Genomic DNA, 13,158 nt, shown 5'->3' on the forward strand with positions numbered 1-13,158 from the left:
ATCGCACAGTTAGTAGGTTTTGCCAATTTGTAGGATAGATAGCAGAATTTCACTTGGAGAAGCATATCTTGCTTAATTTTTACCTTTTTTTCACTCAAGAAGAGCCTTGATGGGGGTTTTTGAGTGTCATGGACTCAATGACAGCCTCAATTTTCTGATTTGAGCACTTTGTGATGGACCTTTTGCAGAATCAAGTCTTTTAGTGCTAGAGGCAGAGTCAATTTTGAAGCAGTTTGGAGGCATATTTGAGCATGGAGAGATCCTAGTTAGAGGTTTTCCAGCCTTCCAGTTTCATTTGCAACAGTTGTTACTTCTGTAGAGCAACTCTTTTAAGTATTTTCTCAATGTGTTAAGGAGAAAATCCCTTTTTAACTCTTCATTATGAAGGAGTTGCATGTTTATGCTTTTGATTTCAGATGGAGTACAAGGACCTAGTGTGGAAGAGTCCTTTTTGTGTTAACAATTTTATGACTTGCTGTAGGGAGTCATCTTTCTGAGTGAGAATTCTTTGTAGGAGAATGTTTCTTTGTAGGAGAAACAAGCCACTCTACTGTCAACAAGTTGTATGTACTCATTTGTTGTTGAAATCAATATATGGTCTAGTTGTTGGAGCAAGCCCAGAGATGTAGCCCAGGAGGGGTGAACTCCATCATCAAATGTTGGTTTCTTCTCTTCATGTTTATCATCTTGAGATGCATGTTAATTTGTTTCTCTTTGAAATTCATGTGAAAAATTAACTCACATTCTTGAAGAGGTTGTGAACCTTATTTTAATTTTAAAGACCCATTTTGTTAACTTGCAAAGTGTGAGAGGACAGTAGGTTTTTGATAGGAGGAACTTTGCTCCATTTCCATATCAACAAAAGAGGATCAAGAGAATGTTAAGGGGGCCTATAGGGGCCAAAGCCTTGAAATAATTATATTTTATTATAATCCAAAGTACCTTACCTTAACCTATGCTAAAGACATCAACCTTGGAAATGTCTACCATGATAGTTGGGAAAGACTTCCTAGAGTGCCAAGTGGCAAGTTAAAGTCATGCATACATAATCCTTGCATTTGGGGAGTGAAGGGGGAATCTCATGCAAATTCTCAACATGATTCTATCCAAGATTTCAAGATGGTATGTGTTGCAAGGTGGAGAGAAAAAACTAGTAATTGAAGCCTTAAATACCTATATATAATTATGGTGTGCAAGTGCCTAAGAAGAGTCCCTGGAGATTCCAGCATATATCTTTCCTAGCCAGTCTATGTTGGAGCCCAAGAAGGACGTGTGATATCCTGTGGGACTACACTACAAAGAAGTGGATCCACTTTTTGGGTTATTGTAGAATGAAGGGGAAAGAGAGTTGGTGATTTGGGATGGTTGGGAGAGTGAGAAGGTTGTGTATCAATGAGAAAATTGGGCTAAATGAAAAGTTCATTATTTCTTCTGGGCCCATAGCCCCAATATAAGGATGACTTGCTGCAGAAAGACTTGGGGCAATAGTTCCTATGACTAAGAGGAACATCCCACATCCGTAACAAGTTATTGTACATTCTTTATAAAAGATAAGTGTTTTGGTTATGGATTTTATGATGTGTTAAATTATTGTGTAATTATTGTTGAAAATGCTATAAATATTAATTATTTATGAGATATTACTAATTTGCAATGTTTTCCTAGTAATTGCATGTAATTGTTCATCTATTTGTATGTGCAATGTTTTATTATTTGTGAAGGAAAAACAATTATGGTATTAATGATGTATGATATGTTGGAATGATAGAAATTTGTGAGAAATTTCTACTGCCCTTCATCCTAGTAGGCATAGTGGTGGATGTGCATGTCACAAAGTGGTATCAAAGCCATGTTGGGAATAATTAATTATAGTGTCAAAGTATGGAAAAGGCATATTAAAAAGGATTTTTAAAAATTCATTTTTTATAGAGGTTGAAATTTTGTGACATATGCCTATAAGTGTGCCTAGGGTGTATTACAATGTGGTATCAAAAACAAGCTACAAAAGTCGGTCTGCTAGGCCAAAATAAATATGTTAAAATAAAAATTGTAGAAATGAAATCTTTCAAGGATACCTACAAATTATTTGTCAAAGTTTCTTGTGAGAAAATTGGGGGAAATTTCTTCAAAATTGGAGGAAATGGAATTCAAGGGTTAAAATATTTTATGTTAATCTCCACTTGAGTGATTACAAGCTTAGAATTGGAAAAAATTAAAATTATAGAACAAGGATAAGGAACGGTGAGTATTCTTGTAAACCATTGGAGGAAATTCTTGGATGAATTTGGGTAAAAATTAAAGGAAAAACCCCAAATTGTTGATGAATTTGGGGAAAATTAGCAAAATCCCAAATTTTCATAGTGAATTTAGGTTGAAATCATGCTCATCATTGTCAAAGAGTTGAATATGGAAACAATTCATTGTTTTTAAGGCTAAATTTGGTTAGGGAAGCCAAATTACAAAGTTCCATGGTAGTCGAGGGAAATTTTTTGAAACTAAGCATTTTTGAAAATTTAGAAAATTTTGGGAATTCTTCCATACATAGTGATGTGAAGGACATGAACTAAGTGATGTGGTGATGGTGATGTGGACAACCATAATGGCAGATGGAAATGGTAGGGTCCATGTGGTGAAGGTCATAGAGTTAGAACAATGAAGGTCTGGTGCATGCTAGTGGGCCCAAGGGATGATGTAGGGGCCACATAGCATAAGTGGTGTCGAGACTTTGGAGTGACCATTTTGAAAAAAATAAATAAAATCCTATGACCAATTAGATGGCGATGTATAGCTCCATGATGGTAAGTGGTATTGGGACTTGGAGGAAAACATAACCTCCCTACAACTCAATCATGTATGATGCTTCACAACTATCGATTTTCACTCAATATCCATCATTTGATCAAGTGCAAGGGAAAGTTATGTGCCAAGAGGAAAATGATGTGGGATTGGCCCTGCCTATCACTACAACCTATGAACAAGTGCTAGGTGGATGGGAGATAGAGGATGTGGGACCCTTGTCCCATTTACAACAAAAATGGTGGGTGGGTAGCCAAGATAGGTAGGCCCCAAAAAATGTAAAGGAAAAGAAAATATGAGGGAAGAAAGAAAGAGTGGGGGGGGGGAGGGGGGAGAGAGAGAGAGAGAGAGATAATTCATGCCAAGGTGGCTAGAGAGGTGATGTTGAAACTTCTTAGGGTGATATGTGGACCTAAGGTGCCACATCAACAACCACATTGAAAAAAATCCAAATCAACAAAAGTTTCCTTATGTCAAAAATATAAAAATAAATAAGTTTGGAGCCAAAATCTTATTTTGGCCATAACAGGAAAAAATAACTCCAAGTCAGATGAAATTTTTGGGTTAAGTCTATAATGAGGAAATATATGGAGGTGCCAATGAGGGCCACTAACCAATTATGCACCTATTTTCCAAAAAACCCAAACTAGAGATTTTTTAGGAATAGGGTCAATCTTAGTGCCAAGAACCCTATTATTGATGAGATTTTATAAGTTATAAAAGAGAAAACATGAAAATATATAGTGAAGGAATTGGATAAATTCTAAGGAATTTGGAGTGGAGGCATTAAACCAAAGTAAAATCCACTATTCCATGCCACTTTTTAGGAAGTTTTAAGATTTTCAAAGGTGGAAAAGTGACCCTTAATGAAAAAAATTGAAATTTTTATTTATTCAACATTTTATCTATTCATTAAGCTAGATAGCTTAAATTTAATAAAAAAATTCCAAAATTACTCAATTGGGGAAATAGTCAGTTTGGGGAAAATGGGCATGATCTCATGCTTGAGGAGAGTTTCGACCCACATGTGTGTTGAGAAATCAAGGGGTAGCTAGATTAAGTGATTTCTCTTCCTTTGATAACTGTTTGTGATGTATGTCTACTTAGCTTGATTAGCTTCTTCTTTCACTTGATTATAATTTGTTTTCTTATCATCAAATATCTACCAAATTGTAAAGATTGATATTAAACTTCAACAAGATGGACAAATTTTTTTTGTACAATTCTATCTAGTTAATTCTATCAAATTAATTGCATTTGCGTACCTGATTCTCCCATCTGGTGTCGATCATAATTGCTCCAAGTTTTTTGGTTCCGTTACCAAACCAACTGATTCCTCCATGCCTATCTGGGATCAACCTCTGCGGTTCCCAGATCCAGAGAACTTTGAAATGGAAGTCCACTGGCTCCGTGCCCAAAACTCCAAGAACAACTGAAGATTTTCCAATTTTCAGTTCCAAAATCCAGCCCTTGGCTTTCCCTCCAATAGATTTATTTTTTCGCATTCTCTATATATTTCCCCCCTCCCTTCTCATGCTCCTCTTCCGTCTATCTATAATATTTTTTGGCGGTCACCGTTTTCTACATGGTGACACCTCCCCCCTTTTGTAACGTGTAACTCATTTGTCCAAAGCTACAGGGATTTTGACGTGTGTTAGTTTACCTTTAGAATTTTTATTAGTTTTCTTTAAATACCCATAGTTTATAATATTTATTTCATTTTGATTTAAATTTCATATTTTAATAATTATTTAATATAATTTATTAATATCATGAGATATATAAATATATAACCATATTTATAATTAACTTTAAATTTTACATTTATTTCTTTTTAACCAAATTTACTTTATACCTTTAAATTTATATTATTGAAATTATTTAGAGTATCTTATCCTTAATTATGACGCATTTAAGCAATATGCTTGGTGATGGGTGAGGGTGTAACTTCTATCTAAAGCAGTGTCGATTTTCAACATTTATAGTTAATTTAGAATATATATATATATATATATATATATATATATATATATATATATATATATATATATATATATATAATAGTGCAATACATGCAATACATGCATATGTAGCTATCATATGCATGCATTGTATGCATGCTAATACTCTTGTGCTCTCTATATTAAAGATGGGTCATTACATACATCCCTCCTTCAGAAAACTTCGTCCCGAAGTTAGAGTTTTTACCGTATATCAATACTTATTTTAGCGATTAGTACATTCTTGTTAGGGTTGCGTATCGAGGTTAAATTCTTATTTAATGTAAGGATACTATAAAATTGGTGTTTTTGAATACTTCTAGGTTTATAACTTTAATGGTCATGCCTTGCCCAACCAGGTTTCTAAGCTATTCTAAAATCATCCTATCTTTCCTAATCTCTTCCGCTCCCATCCTATCCATCCTCTACTAGAGTATGCCATGGCGTCAGTTATACTGACTTAACCATTCATAAACTCTAAGGATGGTAGCGTCGACTATATCGACCTGATTTCCCAGTAGGCATCCGGCAGTCATCATCACACGTCTAGGGGAGTGTGACTCGCACAGTCCTCCCATGACTCCAGGTTTTGGAGGATAAACGGTGGGCAACACCTCCACCCCTCCTAGTAAAATTAGGGTCAATACCCTATCATGGAATCTCATTGAGCTTCAATTGTTCTTGGAGTTTTGTCATCACGTAGTTGGTTTGGTAATGATACTATCCGCAAAGTAAACACTTGCCCACAAATTATAACATATGCATCGATATAATCAAAATCAATTGTATTCAGATAACGATTTTCTATGCATTTTAATAAACTCTAATCTATGATATTAATCTTTGAGTTCATATAACATACTTGGCTATGTCTAACTAATATATTTGTAAATTCATTTTCACATCAAGTATTCAAGTATATTTATTATTTTATTTCCATCTCATCATTCATGTTGATATGTAAAATAAAAACAAAATTATAGATATCACATTCATAACATAAGTCATGATTTATCTAGGTATCCATGTATCGGCAATGTTTAAGCATAATAATTTGAAATCATTCTTTCGTGTATTGATTGTGCATAAAATTTGTGACTTTGGATTGTTAACTGACACTTGATATTTGATCTTACGAGCACATATCGTTATGTCTCAAACATTCATTGATTTGTATGTTTTTGCTGCTGTAACAACTAGCTGGGTTTTTATCTTACTTGGTAACAAAATGCATCATGTGTATAGTCATTAGCAAAGATAGACTTCAATTCATTCCTTTTAACAATAATGTTGTTTGTTGTGCAACAACATTTGGGGAACATATCTTGTACTCAACATTTCCTTTAACAATAATACACCATACATTGCTTTATGTTTAAATGGTAGTATACTCTTTCAATACCTCGGCCCTATATGTTGTATTTATGCTCATGGAACTTGTGCTCAGGTTGTATGCATCAATTATAAGAATTTCTAAATTCGGTCTGAATGTTGTGTATGCATCCGTTCCTATTGACTGTTTCACTACCAAGGAGTTGATATCCATGCCAAGTGAACTATTGTTTCCAGATCTTTTGCCAGAGCACATTCCAGGTTCCAAACTTAAGTTCTATGCATTATACCAGTGATTTATATGCCTGTATATGAATGAGTTAATGGCTGTTGCAATTCTAAGTTAGTTCCTCATCACATGGTGTTTAATAGTAGTGTATTCCTTGTTGAATAATTGTGAATGGTATATATAACCACTTGAGCTCAATTGTCTGGTTTTGTTATCATTTATCTGGAAATATAGTGGAAAATTGTTCACCTACAGCCAACAGATAACAACTGATGTGAAAAAAGGGATCTCTGTAACCTTCACACAAACTCAGAAATTGATTGGAAATTAAGAGAATATATAGGAGGGAATCATACATATTTTATTGTGGTATTGTGATAATAATATGGCTAAATTATGTATAACGGCTGGGGTAATTTTTGAGTAATGAAGATATCATATTTGACTCTTTAGAGGCCTCATTTGAATGTTATTTGTCATTGTATATATATTTTCTGAAGTAAAAACTATTAAGAAAACACCTACAAAAGTTTTCACACAAATTTGAAGAAAGGTCTCACATAAGAACTTATACAAACTCAGTTTTTTTTTTTTAAAGAAAAATCAGAAGTTTGTCAAGGCGAAATCTTACAGATTGGATGTAAAATACCTAAAGAAATTGTGGCATAGTGAACAGTGAATACACTGACACAATCTTAATGCTGTAAGCAATGGCCTTTCACAAGTTTTTTTTTTTTTTTTTGAACCCTTCAACTCCTATAGCAAACAATTGGTAATGATGTTTATATTCTTACAATCTTCTAGATATTCATTTTAATGTTTAGTCATCCTCCTTTATAAATAGTAGGGGACTCACCCCTCTATAGCTGTCAACAACGTAGATATTTCTCTTTGACTTCTCGACATAGGGTTTGTAAGTAAGGTCTTTAAAAAAACAAGTCTAGCGTCAAACAGTAACGCTATACAATGCATGCCTATTTCAGGGAGAATGCCTTTGAAATCTTTATTAACCATGCATATACATAGTGATATTTTAAAATTATGGAATAAATTTGTTGCCAAGGGCAACATTCCAGTATTCAACAATATTGTATGCTTTGGGTGTTGATCTAGGTTTGATATTGGTGTTGATTAGTAAATTGCTTCCAACTCCTCTAGACACATCGCCCTCCTTCGTTGGGTTTGAAATCTTTGGATGCAAAAGATATCTCAACTAAAAAAAATAAATTAATTCCTCTTTTGGAATGCCTCTTTTAAGACATTCATATTTCTATGTCTCTCATTTTTGCTATCATGAGGCTCTATGAGAAGGTTATGGGACAGCTTCATATATCTCAGGAATTTCTACCTTCATCAAGGCCACCATTGGGGTAAAGCAAGGTTGCCCCCTATCACCAACATTCTCTGGGACTTACATTGATGAGCTAGAAAAACACATTAGGGGTGTTGCTGACAATAACTCTCTACACAAAATATTATAGTTACAATACTCATGTTTACAACTAGTATGGTCCCCCTGATCTCCTCTCTCATTACCTATTGTATTAACTTTTGATTTCTATAAAAGTATGGCCACATAAAAAAAAAAATGGTGGGTATCATCATACAACATCCATTCAAGATATAATGAATTAGTTCAATCATATGCATTCCTTCTCTGGTATATAGAATGCATAATGACAACTTGAGAATTTTTTTTTTGAGCTGAGGTTGATGTTATATATATTTACAAGATCTAATTTCTTGATTGGAAAAGCTAAACCTGGAAAGTTTCTATTGTGTTTAGTACTCTACAAGAGTTAGAAAATAAATTGCGACAGTTTTTTTTTGTTTTTTTTTAAAATAATATGTTTCAGAGATTCTTGCCTTCCACATTAGGGGCTCTTATCTTATATTAAGTTGAAAATAGACATGTCAAACTTGATGCTACGTTGACTTGTATGCTACGTTGCCATTAAAGAAAAATGTTTAAATGCACCAGAGAGGATACATCATGTGTGGTCTAAAATGCGGATGCAAATTAGAGTTTAATTTAATGTCAACCCAGGAAGGTAAACTTAGAAGTGCTTATCTAAAATATATAGATCTAGAAAGATTCCTAATTTGTCCAAGATCTTAAAGTCCCCTTAACTAATCAAGCCTAGATCTAACAATTGTTTGAGATCTATGATTCCCTTACAAGAACATATTCTACAAGATTTCTTCCAAAATGAGATCATCTTATTAGAACTTAAAAGCGGAAATGAAGTAAACCTAGATCTAATCATTGTATGAGATCTTATGGTTATTTTACAAAAACACTTTCAAATAAGATCCTTCCAATATTAGAACATTTAATAAAACTTGAAAGATGAAATCAAACAAAAACATAAAGTAAATTATAAACAAATAAGCATGCAAGTGAGGCCATGGGGGCCCTCCATAACTCCACAAGCACACCACTTCAATGGAGACTCAGATGTAGAAGCAAAATTGAAGTATGATCCTTTACTCCAAAATTCTAAGATTACAAAAACTTCCAGATTACAAATGGAGGAGATTGTACTCCTATTTATACAATGGGATGAGTAACAAACTCATAATGATCATCCACTAATCTACTTTCCCATTATTACAAAATATGATCCCACAAATCTCTCAAGCATTTTTAACTACTTTCCCATTATTACAAAATATGATCCCTTTGAATCCTCCATAAATCTCTCACATATCTTGGATAAGATATGCCAACCAAATCCTCCATGATCTTCTCCTTAGGAATTGGATAAGATATGCCAACCAAATCCTCCATGATTTTCTCCTTAGGAATAGGATAAGATATGCCAACCAAATTCTCCATGATTTTCTCCTTAGGAATAGGCTTGCATAATTATCTCCTTAATATGGTGGAGGAGATATTAATTCTTCACATATTTCCTACACATCAAAAAACTCACATATTCTTGAGATATATATAAAAATATGTATATTTTCTAATATTTAATCATAAATTCACTTGTAATACAAAAATGAATAAAATGGAAAATAAGAAGGTGAAACCCAAATGTATTTATGAAAATGATATGATAAAAGGTTAATGGGATGATGAAATGTAAGGAATAGTGAAGAAAAAGGTGGATGAAAATATGACATTTCTGAGTCCCAACATCCTCCCCAACTGAACTTGTTGCATGTCCTCATGCAACCATGCATGGGTCTCTTTAAGAACATTTGGCATCTTGAACAACTTTGGCTTTACATGATGATTCCTTTTAATAATGAATGTTTCCAGGATATGTGAAAGACATGAGTAGCAATTACATTTTCTTATGGTTGGTTCTTGTGTGACAACCATGAATATGCTTGGTTCTTGTGTGACAACCATGAATACAAATAATGTTGGTTCTTGTGTTAACAACATTCATTTCATCTTCTGTTCTCTTTTCTTCAATAATAATGTAAACACTCACTGGAAATCATAATGTGCATAAGAAAGCCCTTTTGTAATATTAATGAAGCATGCCAATATTGCGTATGAAGCAAAGTGCAACAAAGTATCATTGGAAAATAAATGTTGGTGAATGGTAAATGAGAAAAAATGGAGTGATAGTGGTGAAGAAATGGAATCATGGAAGTGAATATGTAGTGTGGTGAAGAAATGGAATCATGGAAGTGAATATAGTTCTCCCCCCCCCCTCAACTGAATTGGTTGCATGTCCTCATGCAACTTGACATGGCTCATGAAAGGAAATGTAGCATGGTGAGGGAATTTTCCAAAATATTCAAGTTAGCATATAAGGAATTGCATGATTAAAGATTAGAAAACAACATACCTCTACTTACCCAAGAATGATGAACTATGCAAGAGGAATGTAGCTGTTGCTGTTGCTGCTGGATTAGGAAAATGTGACTAATGTTGTTGTTATTGGATCCTGGGAAATGAAGGAATCTGAACTGTTGATGCTGAATCATGGAAAAGTTAAATGTTGAAAGTGGAACTGTGGTACTCTCATAGATCAGAATTCATGCTGCTGTAACTGCTGAGGGAGCCGTGAAAAAGTGTATAGTCTTCACCTGCTACTAAACTTCTTGGTACAATTCTAATCATGCGAAAGAATGTGTCGATGTCGAGCATGAATAGAAATCATTGGATTACCAGCCATTGATGTATGCCATCAACCAATGCGAGGCAACTCACCATTGATGTCAATGAGTGCCAAGGTACCCGAGTACATCTTGCGAAGTGCGAATGGATGTGTTGAGGTCGAGCCACTTGCAAGATTTGAAGATCAAGGGACATTGATGTATTCCCATGATTGTCAGTGACAGAACTTGCCACTAAGGCATGCAAGCCTCTAGGTACTCAAAAGGAACTCTAGTCTATTTCCCAGATAAGGTGCTGATGTCAATGGGGCAAGACTTGTTGAAAGGTGAGCCTTAAGAAATCCCACATCAGTCAACGCGAGTTTGTACAAAAAGATTTGGTAGGAATATAAATGGAAAGAACTCACGGACAAGCAGTGTGGATCATCATGGCAAGGAAAACAAGGCAATGTAATCATGGAAAGGGAAGGAGTTTTATTCAAAAGGAAAACTAGAAGGCAAAAATAAACTGAAAAGGATAGAGGAATGTATGCGATTCAGAAAAATAGGCGTGCATGAAGTCGTGGAAAATACATGGTGTATGAAGATGAACTCTTGCTGTGAAAAATGGATATGGAAATGTCATGTTTTATGGATTTACAATTGGTGGAATTCAAAATCTGCTTCAAAAAGGGAGGTGCAAGGTAGTGGTTGTGGAGTTGGATTTGTCTTTAGAATTTTTCATGAATTGTAGTCTTTGGAAGACCAATTGTCATCACAATGTAATCTCCTTATGATCACTTGATTATCCTGTAACCTGTAAAAAAACTTGGCAGAAAGAAAACATAAGTGTGTTCAAGAAGGAATGGCCATTTCCTTCATGATTCTTACGCAAAAATTTCATACCAAATAAAACATATTAAGGACAATCAAAGTGTTGAAATTGACTTAATCATGATATGAAAATCAATCCATTCTTAAAAATAACCATGAAAAGTAATACTCCCTGTTTGTGTCAGATGAAATATGCTCAGCAAAAAGATTGGCATTAGAAAGATTTGTTGTGTTCTGCATATTAGTATGTGATATAAAGGCATTCAACATGAATATTTAATGCCAACTTGAAGCTATTGAAACAAGATAATCATCATTTATAGAATCCTCCAAATGTTTGATAAATCGATCCTCAAAATTTGTTTCCAAGTGTTCCATTTTTTTATTTTCAGGCCTACATGAATTTTGTGAGAAATTTATTTATTTATTTTTTATTTAAAAAAAAAAACAAAAGAATGAAAAATAAATTCCAACAGTGGATATTATTTGAATTAGCTCATAAAACCCCTTGCTTGCATAGTATCTTGATTTCACAATCAACTGGTTGTTTTGCATTGAATTGATGTGGACCAAAAATGGGAAAAGAGAAGTAGCGAACCGCCCTCAAACCCCACCAAGTTCACTGATATGTTTGGAAATATATGGCAAGGAGGAAGAATCTAATATTCATCATTGATTGAGCCAGCGACGAAATTCTAATCTCTCAAATCTCTCAAAATCCGCTTCACTGCCAGCGAAACCCATAATTCTTTGCATATTAATTGTAAAAACCGTTTTTATTCACGCAGTTACCAAAATAGGGTCCTGAAGAACCATGATTTCCTCTTAGACCGTTAGGAATTTAAGCAAACGATTTCTGGGTTATATAATTAATTCTATTATGGAAAAAACCCATGTCTTCGTTTTTCCAAATTTGTCCTGGTTTGACCACGCACTGCTTTTGAAAACTAACGTTTTTAAGGGGTTGCGTTCTGATTCAAAGAAAAAAACTAGATTTTATCTAAATTATTTTAAGATGATCTTTTTCTCATTCACAAAATTCTTTATTGTCGCATTGCAGATTAACTCTCCAGCAAGAGTATGTTTATTTGAAATAAATCAACAAATTTTCTGATCTTCCAGATCGCACGAAGCGCAAGAAGAAAGCATACTAATCTCTTGATTTTTTTTTTTTTTTTTTTTTTTAATTTATGGTGGTTAGCGTGGATGGATAAAACACAATTAAGATTTGCGAAAAAAAAACACAATTAAGATCTGCGACAAAACCTTGCATTATCTACACTCTTTCTGGAATGTCACGGGGGCATTTAAACTCTCAGAAGACAAGGCTTTTCGATAATCAAGCTCCTGGCTCACTCGTGATACAGAAGCAAGACATAGAGATGCAAAGATGTGCCACTGAATTTATTCATGATGATTTATTTTTGGAAAACAAAACTAAAAACTTCTAATGATAACGACTTCTAATGACTTCTAATGAGATCTCATTTTTTTTTTTTCTAATCTATTCTACATTAACTTAAAAGATGTTTTATTTTCTAAGTAAAAGCATGCTTCCAGTGAAGCCATCTACGGACTAAAAATTCGAACATGCTCACATCAAGATTTAAAAATTTTACATTATGTTTTGCAAGTATGTGAGAATCCTGTCTTAGAGTTGGCTCAAGGTTATTGTCCTTGCTCTCCAAGAAGTACCTGTTCAACATTGTCAAAGCCCTCATCCGTAGATGGATTAGTGAGAAATGGAGGGTTTAAAATAAAAACTGAATTTAAATTATCTATGTGCGAAAATGAAAAAAAGAATGCTCCAAACTTTGAACTCCTTTACAAACCTGCTGTCACCAAGTTCCACAAATTAGTCCATAAAAACAAATGCATGAAATAATTACTAAATCCTTCTAGTTG

This window comes from Pinus tabuliformis, chromosome 6, assembly GCF_031772625.1.
Source record: "Pinus tabuliformis cultivar Carrire ecotype Pingquan chromosome 6, CPIR1, whole genome shotgun sequence".
Lineage (NCBI taxonomy): Eukaryota > Viridiplantae > Streptophyta > Pinopsida > Pinales > Pinaceae > Pinus > Pinus tabuliformis.